This window comes from Etheostoma spectabile, unplaced genomic scaffold, assembly GCF_008692095.1.
Source record: "Etheostoma spectabile isolate EspeVRDwgs_2016 unplaced genomic scaffold, UIUC_Espe_1.0 scaffold00018584, whole genome shotgun sequence".
Lineage (NCBI taxonomy): Eukaryota > Metazoa > Chordata > Actinopteri > Perciformes > Percidae > Etheostoma > Etheostoma spectabile.
Genome location: NW_022604336.1, coordinates 50,460 through 59,804, shown reverse-complemented (window position 1 = coordinate 59,804; position 9,345 = coordinate 50,460).

Genomic DNA, 9,345 nt, shown 5'->3' with positions numbered 1-9,345 from the left:
GGACGGGATCCCCTTTGGTCACCGTGGGGCGGCGGTGGACTTGCAGTTGGGAAACTGCAGTTTGTGTCTGACCTGCCTGGTCAGCGATTGGCCCCACGACACCGCTGGAAATCACGTGTCTGCACTAGGTGTTTGCGGCCACTTCAACCTGCTACTAAGGAGACCGGTCTGCCATCAGCGCTCCGTTTAGCGCTGCTAAATGCTCGTTCCATCACAAACAAGGCGCATGCCATCAACGATCTTATCTTCACGGAAAAGATGGATTTTATGTTCCTCACAGAAACATGGCAAAAGGATAAGGAAGCCGCACATTTAAATGAGCTCTGCCCAGCAGGTTGCTCAGTGATTGGGACACCTCGAACGGTTCGCCGAGGTGGAGGCCTTGCTGTTGTGTATCGAGACAGTTTTTTATGCAGAGGAATCCACTGTGAAACATTTTCCTCTTTTGAGTCACAGATGATTAAGGTCGGTTCTGTTAACATATTTTATTGTGTGTTAATTTACCGTCCTCCTGGCCCTGCAGGTATCTTCCTTACTGATTTTACTGATTTGCTAACCTCTATAATCAAGCTGGAGAAAGTTTTAATTATTGGAGATTTTAATCTTCATATTGATGATATGTCATGTATAGCAGCTACAGACCTCATATCTATCACTGACTCTTTTAACTTTACACAATATGTCTCAGGTCCTACTCACTTAAAGGGGCACACCCTGGACCTTGTTTTCTCATTAGGTCTTGAGATAGTAAATGTGAGTGTGAAGGATGTCCATGTGAGTGACCATAGTTGTGTTTTCTTTAACTTAAACCTACCACGGGACCCCCCGCCCCTGAGAATTAAGGCTCAGAGGAGAGTTTTTAACCAGGATGTTGCTAGGAAGTTTTCTATCTTGTTTGATCCATGCCAGCTAAGAGGTTGTAGTGATGTAAATGTGTTTGTGGAGTCTTTTAACAGCCAATGTTTAACAATTCTAGATGAAGTGGCTCCTATGAAATCAAACATTGTGTCTATTAAAAAGCCCTGCCCGTGGATTAATTCATCTATTCAGAACCTTAGAAGTAAACGTCGGAAAATAGAGCGCTTATGGAAAACAACTAAACTCGAAGTCCACAGGCTCTATCTTAGGGAACTAACTGCTTCTCTAAATGAACTCCTGAAGAATGCTAGAACTAACTACTTCTCTCAGCTAATATCATCTAACAAGAAAAACCCCAAATTCTTATTTGATTCTATTAACTCTATTGTTTCTCCATCTGTTTCTCAAATTGCGGTGCTCTCTCTGTTGAATAGTAATGTATTCCTTAACTTCTTTGTTGGAAAAATTAAGGATATCAGAGCTAGCATTTCACCACCCCCTGAGTACAAGGCCTGTACATTGGCTCTTTCCTATCCGTGTTTCTCTTTTAAACTTGTGTCATTATTCGATGTTACCACTCTACTAGATAAGCTGAAGCCCTCTTATGGCCAGAGTGATGTTCTCCCGACTATGCTGTTCAAGCAGGTTTTTGATAGTATTGGCCCCTGTGTTGTAGAAATGATTAATACTTCTCTTTTAACTGGGGTGGTTCCTGACTTTTTCAAACATGCTATTGTCGAACCTGTTCTTAAAAAGCCTAGTTTAGACCCATTGCAACCCTCGAATTATAGACCTATATCTAAACTCCCATTCATGGCAAAGATTCTAGAGAAAGTGGTAGCAGAGCAGCTTACTTCTTTCTTAGAGATAAATGATATTTTTGATAAATATCAATCAGGTTTCCGTAAAAAACATTCTACGGAAACTGCACTGGTGAAAGTTTCAAGCGATATTTTGATGTCTGCTGATTCTGGGAAGCATACAGTGTTAGTTTTGTTGGACCTTACATCTGCCTTTGACACTATTGATCACAATATTATGCTTAATAAACTTCAGGCTCTATTAGGGATATCTGGATCAGCTTTGAAATGGTTTTCATCTTACCTTACTGGTAGAAGTTTTAGTGTCTATATCAATCAGAACATGTCAGATATTGCAGGTTTATCGAGTGGTGTTCCTCAGGGTTCTGTCCTGGGACCAATTCTTTTCCTTCTGTATATATTCCCTCTAGGAAAGATAATAAGCCAGTTTCAGGATGTTTCTTATCACTTGTATGCAGATGACATTCAGTTATACTGTTCCTTTAAGCCTACTGAGTTATTTAAACTGTCATCTTTAATGAATTGTCTGAGTAGGATCAAGCAGTGGCTAAATGACAACTTTTTAATGTTGAACTCAGCCAAGACTGAAACTTTAATCATTGCTCCGGAGCAGAGCATCCCTCAGATTAAGAAACACATTGGTGACTTAGGCTCGTCTGTTCAGCCCAGTCTCAGGAGCTTAGGTGTTGTTTTCGATGCGGCCATGTCTCTGGAGAAACACTCGAAACAACTTATTAAAAACTGTTTCTTTCAATTAAGGAACATTTCAAAGATAAGAGCCTTGGTGTCAAAAGCCGAGTTGGAGATGATTATTCATGCTTTTATCTCGTCTCGCTTAGACTATTGTAACAGTCTTTTTATTTGCCTTAATAAGAAGGATCTTTGTCGTCTCCAGAGCGTCCAAAATTCTGCTGCTAGGCTTTTAACCCACACGAGTAAGAGGGCACATATTACTCCAGTTTTAGCTTCACTTCATTGGTTACCAGTGATTTTTAGAATGCACTTCAAAATTTTGGTCTTAACTTTTAGAGCCCTACAAGGACAAGCCCCCCCATACATCTCAGACCTGATACAGCTGCGTACATCCTCACGCAGTCTGAGATCAACAGGTCAGAGACTATTAGTTGCCCCCCTTACACATTTTAAAACTAGGGGGGACCGTTCTTTTCAGGTTGTTGCACCGAGGTTGTGGAACGCTTTGCCTCCTTCCATGCGCTGCTTAGATTGTGTGGAAAATTTTAAAACTCAGTTGAAAACTCTGCTTTTTAAAGAGGCTTTTAACTAGATTGTAGGGTGGTTAGGCTGGTCTTATGTGTACGTGTTATTCTTTTGTTTTTGTTTTTTGTAATGCACTGTATGTATGAGAGTTGTTAATGCTTCCTTTTGTTGTGAAGCACTTTGTGATCTTTATCTGAGAAAAGTGCTATACAAATAAATTTTACTTACTTACTTACTTACATCCATGTTCCACTCCCACAGGTGTTTCCACTTGACTAATCAGACGGTGTGGCCTTTACAGGCTCAGCTTGATTGACATGTATTAAAGGGGTGGAACGGTACACTGAAGTCCCGGTGGACGGGATGGCATGTTGTAACAAGGTTTGCGTACATACAGCAAATACTTGAAGCCAGGTTACTCTACGAGTGGATACGGGGCATTGAAGGTGATGTGTAAATTTGTGATTTTTTTTGGCCCTATTTGTATTTGGATCTAAAGGCTGGTTAACCACTGTAGGGAGGAGACGTTGGATAGTTTTTTTGTCTTGTTCCAGTGATTGGCATGTCTGGGTGATGGCGTTGGATATGCGTTAGCATGTTGGATGTATTTCCACTCACGTACCAACAACGCCGGCCCACAGTCCTCGTTTTATCCACCACTTTCTCACCTGTACTACTGGAACTGACTGGGAAACCAAAGTTTCCCCGTGGGTCACCACCACTCGCCGTAGGAGAGGCTGCTCTTCCTTGGTGCTGCTGGCTCTGACTCATATGAAGGGAAATATGGGGCCAAAGGTGAGAGCTTGCAGAACAAAAAAATCTGAACTTATATGTGTACATTTAGACTTGTAAAAATAAAATTTGCACTTGCAAAAATATTCACACACGTGTGATTTTAATTTGATGTCACACAATGAAAAAACACACGAGAGCTTGTAAAAAAAAATCTGATTTTTAATTTGCACTAGTAGAAAATATTCACACACCGGTATTCTGAATGTGAAGTCACAGAAAAAATATTCACAAATGTGTAGATTGATATTTCCATGAACAGAATGACAGCTGCAAGCATGCAGTGCAACATTTACTTGTGTACTTTTTTTTACTCTGGTTCATTTTCCATCACAACCACAACTCAGTGATGACAACCTCTCAAACTAATTTGTACCTGTGGACTGAGTCTATGGAGCTCTGAGCCAACAGGACGGGGGGGAAATCAGGGTTCTATCACCAGATGAGGGACATCTCTGTCTGTCTTATTCATGTAGCATGGAAGCTAATGTTAGCTAACTAGCCAACTCACAATCAGACTGAAAATTGTTCTTGAAAAAATGCTATTAAACAGTAAAAAAAACTAAAAATAACACTAATATATTTCTTGTCCTGCCAATGCACCACCTGTCTGTACTTTGTATATCACATTGCTCTTTTTTGATTGGACACAAACTGCATTTTGTTGTCTTTGTACTTGTACTCTGCACAATGACAATAAAGTTGAATCTAATCTAATAAAAACAAAAGATGGATGTCTTTGCACAAGAGCAGTACACACAAGTATGCGCCGTTTGGGACGTCATTTTCTCTAACTCCAGTAACTGTGTGTGCTCAGCAACTTCCTATTATTTAACCCTCTGAGACCTAAGGTCATTTTCATAGCTCATTGTCCGTCTGCTTCTATTTTCTATAAAAGCTTGTAAAACATCAACCATGGTGTCTCCAGTCAAGATATCAACATTATTTCTTTCAGAACAAACTGGGCTATTAGAATATTTGTGCTGCACTGAGGTCGCTTGAATGTTAAAAACGGTTGTAGGACCTTAAAGGGAACATGAATCTTCCAGATATGTATTGATATCACACACAGAGCAGTACGAGCTGAGCCAGTCTCCTGTAAAACACTTCTCATATGTCCTGGGAGTCAATCTGGGAAGAAATAAACAGAACTTATACAACTATGCATTTATTTTTAGCTTAATTTACCCAACAGAACAGCTTCGGAGTCATTGGAATGAGTTGAATCGTGGTCGTCTCGCTCCCCCCTAGCGCCTGTGAGCTGAAACCCCCTTGCAACTTTCAGTCAGCGAGTCTGTTGGACAGGGGCCTCCTCCAGATGTTCCCAATTTACCTGTACTACCCGTTAGGGCTTACCAGGTCTGTCCAGAGTCCTCCCCCACCCCCTGACCTAACTCACCACCAGATGGTGATCAGTTGACCGCTCCGCCCCTCTCTTCACCTGAGTGTCCAAAACATACGGCCTCAGATCACAACAATTATAAAAATCAATCATTGCTCTAGGGTGCTCTGGTACCACCTACACTTATGAGCACCCTGTGTTCGAACATGGTGTTTGTTATGAACAATCCATGACTAGCACAGAAGTCTAACAACAGACAACCACTCTGGTTCAGATCAGGGAGGCCGTTCCTCCCAATCACGCCTCTCCAAGTATCTCCATCATTGCCCACGTGTGCGTTGAAGTCCCACAGCAGAACTATGGAGTCCCCTACTGGAGCCCCATAGAGGACTCTATTCAAGGTCTCCAAGAAGGCCAAATACCCCAAACTCTTGTTTGGTGCATATGCACAAACATGTGGAAAAAATAATGTTCCTTAATAAAAATTGATGAGTGGTCCCTGTCCCACATACCCCCCGGCCATAGTTACACAAGCACATCCTCTGTTACCCCAAGCACTCTTTACCTAATACCTAATAAAACAATACACAAATCCATCAATCTTTATTTTAAAAAGAATGGTATCCCGTGAGTGTCACTAGTCTAAAGCCTCCTGTCCACTATCTTGTCAGGATCATTTGGATGCAGCCTTGGCCCTTCACCAGGCGAGGTCGCTGTTACTGAAGCTTCCAGTAATGAACCCATTTTCAAACCAATTCCTCTAAGTGGTTCAGTGCTTCACCAAAGCTTCATTTGCCCTTCACTATCAGCACCTAGTTTCTTGACTTTGTAATGCCTTATTTCTACTGTAAAAATCTAAATTGAGTTGAGACATAATTCATTTTTATTTATACCTTTGCTTTTCCTACTGTGACATTTCAAAATGTCAAAAGGTGCATTGTTTGAAAGCCCATCTCTACACATCCATGTTCCACTCCCACAGGTGGTTTCACACGTGCTAGTTGTCCCTTAAATTCACAGTTTATTTTTGTAATTTATTGGTGCTTTTCTGTATTTAAAAAAAAACAACAGAAAAATTCTGTAAAGTTAACATGAAAATGTATGTAAAAGTACAGATCTGCTTTAGAGTGTATCAAGTCCTGACCATTCCCTGACCGGGAATCGAACCCGGGCCGCGGCAGTGAGAGCGCCAAATCCTAGCCACTAGACCATCAGGGAGTCATATATTCCAAATTTATCTTTGTACATGTGAGTTTCCTCTTCACTTACTGGAATGACTCATGTTGTTTTAGGCGAGGAATGGCGCCTGGCTAGATCTTCAGAAGGCAGGACATGACAGATTACACATCTGTCACATAGTCAGTTTGTAGTCTTAAATACCAAGTCTCTTGCTGTTCCTTGACTAGTTGGCCACCCCTGCTTTGCATCGCTCCAGGTATGTAGAAAGCAATCTGTTATGCACCTTTGCATTGCACTAAAATGTTAAAATTTGGACCTGAATCTAAATAACATTACTTACTTGACATTCACAGACATTGTTTTTTTTGGAAAAAAATGTTGGTTAGGGGTTTAGTTACTGTTTGAAAAATGAAAAGAATTGTTATTGAAATGGAGGCAGATTAAGTATTTATGATCAATGATGTCAACAGGATACATCCGCTGTCGGGGGTTTGATTTAAAGGGAATGGAACTCTTTAAAAGTGTTGGGGTTCAGCGTTAAACTAATGAGGAAGAATTTGACAAATCTAAATCAACCAAAAAAAAGTCTAGGAACTTACTCTTTCAAATGTTACACCTGTATCTGTCAAGTCCTGACCGGGAACTGAACCCGGGCCGCGGCAGTGAGAGCTCCAAATCCTAGCCACTAGACCATCAGGGAGTCACATCCGTCAAATTTTATTTTTGTAGATGTGATTTTTCTTTGTGTGTAATTTAGCATCTTTCTCATCTTTTCTCTCATTTCCTCCCTCTTCCCCTTTTTCCTCTTCTCCCCCCCCCCTTACAGACTATTGTTCCCCAGCTTTGACGCAATGGATAATGTGTCTGATTACAAATCAGAAGATTCTAGGTCTGATTCCTGGCTAGCTCGTAGTGCTCTTTAGCGACTAAATCTCTTGTTTGTCATTTCCAACTTCACCCCCCAGGACAAACTCTACAAATAAAATGTACATCTACAAAGTGCCAAATGATGAGTAATTATCTTTTCAACATGTGTGTAAAGTCATCTAAGCCTCTTGGTGTCAGTCAACTACAGCAATAATCAAGCTTTTGTTGTTGGTTTTTTGTTTTTGCTTGCTAATCATTTTTCCTTGAAAATAAAAATTGTCCCTGAAGGACAGAATCAGCAGTGCTAGATAAACCATCCATGTAAACTTCATTTGTAAGTCAACAATCAGGGAAAGCGGGAAAATATCAGTAGAGTTGATATTCAGAGTTCCCACTATGTTTTCACAACAACAAGGCCCTACTGCTACCAAGTGGCCGTGATCGTATAGTGGTTAGTACTCTGTGTTGTGGCCGCAGCAACCCCTGTTCGAATCCGGGTCATGGCAGCTTTGGAAAGCTAGTAGGGCTAGTGGGGCAATGGGTAATGCGTCTGACTACAGATCACAAGATGTTAGGGTTGACTCCTGGATAGTTTGTTCTGTTCTTTAGCTATCAAATTACTTGATCCTCATTTCCAAGTTTACTCCTGTAAAAACTGTCTATCACAGTAAATCAAATACACAGTAAAAAGCCAAATGATGCGTAAATAGCTTTTCAACATGTGCTAAAACAGCTCTAAATCCTTCAATTTAACTGAAACACAGCTATCATCAAGCTTTCACTGTTGTTGTTTTTTTAGAATCAGCAGTACTAGACAAACAGTCCCTGGAATTGTCAGTTGTTACTCATCAATTAGGGGAACCTAGAAAATAGCAGCATAATTTTGGATCTGATTTCCGACTATGCTATCACAACAACGCGGTGATTTTAATACCACATGGTCGTGATCTTATAGTGCTTGGTACTCTGCGTTGCGGTGGCTGCAGCAACCTCGGTAGGAATCTGGGTCACGGCACCTGTGAGAAGCTACTTTTCTGTTGTTTCTTTGAATTACTACATCTTCTGCTTTACTTTACATTGATAGAAACTGGACAGCTTAGCCTAAAAGTCCTACAAGAGTCCCCAAATTTTGGACTGTAACAAACGGTTAACTGGCCTTCTATACACTTGCCAACAAAGATCAACCCTGTTTGCATGCAATGGTGTGAGAACGTAGCTATTGCTAATGCTGAACGTAAGGCTAGTGGCGCAATGGATAACGTGTCTGATTACGGCTCAGAAGATTCTAGGTTTGACTCCTGGCTAGCTCATACTGTCAACAGTTGATATTTCAGAGTTCCCACTATGCTTTCACAACAACAAGGGCCTACTGCTACCAAGTGGCCATGATCTTCTAGTGCAGGGGTGGCGAACATGCGACTCGTGAGCCGCATGCTGCTCTTTGCCTGCTCCTGTGAGGCTCTTGCCTTACTGCGTGGCTGGGTTAAAAAAATAATGCGTTTGGTATCGCGTCGGTCTGTAACATTATAGGACATAGAACAATTTTCAGTCCGATTGTGATTGTAACTATTGGCTAGTTAGCTAACGGTAGCTTCCATGCTACATAAATAAGCCAGACAGAGTTCCAGAGTTCCAAATGCTCCAGTCCTTTCTTTGCATTAATACTGGTTCTTAACATGCTTCCACTGGCTCAGATTATGGAAAACAACAAAATAAGTTACCATAGTTATACGGACAACACACTAATTTGCATAACCTTATCGTCAGGGGACTATAGTCCAATACATAAACTGACTGAGTGCATCAAACAAATTAACAACTGGATGTGCCAGAACTTTCTGAAATTAAATGAAGGAAAAACTGAGGTGGTTGTTTTTTGAGCAAAAGAGGAACGATTAAAAGTCTGCGCTCAGCTTCAAACAACAATGTTAAAAACAACAGACAAAGCCAGAAATCTTGGTGTAGTCATGGACTCTGACCTGAATTTTAACAGCCACATTAAGACATTTACAAAGTCAGTCTATTATCACCTTAAGAATATATCAAGGGTCAAAGGACTTATGTGTCAACAGGATTTGGAAAAACTGGTCCATGCTTTCATCTTCAGTAGACTTGACTACTGTAACGGGGTCTTTACAGGTCTCCCTAAAAAATCAATCAGACAGCTGCAGCTGATTCAGAACGCTGAAGGCTGAAGACCTTTCTTTTTGATGTTGCCTTTCTTTAAATGGTTGTTAATTTCTTTAATGTTTGATTTTGTATACTGCA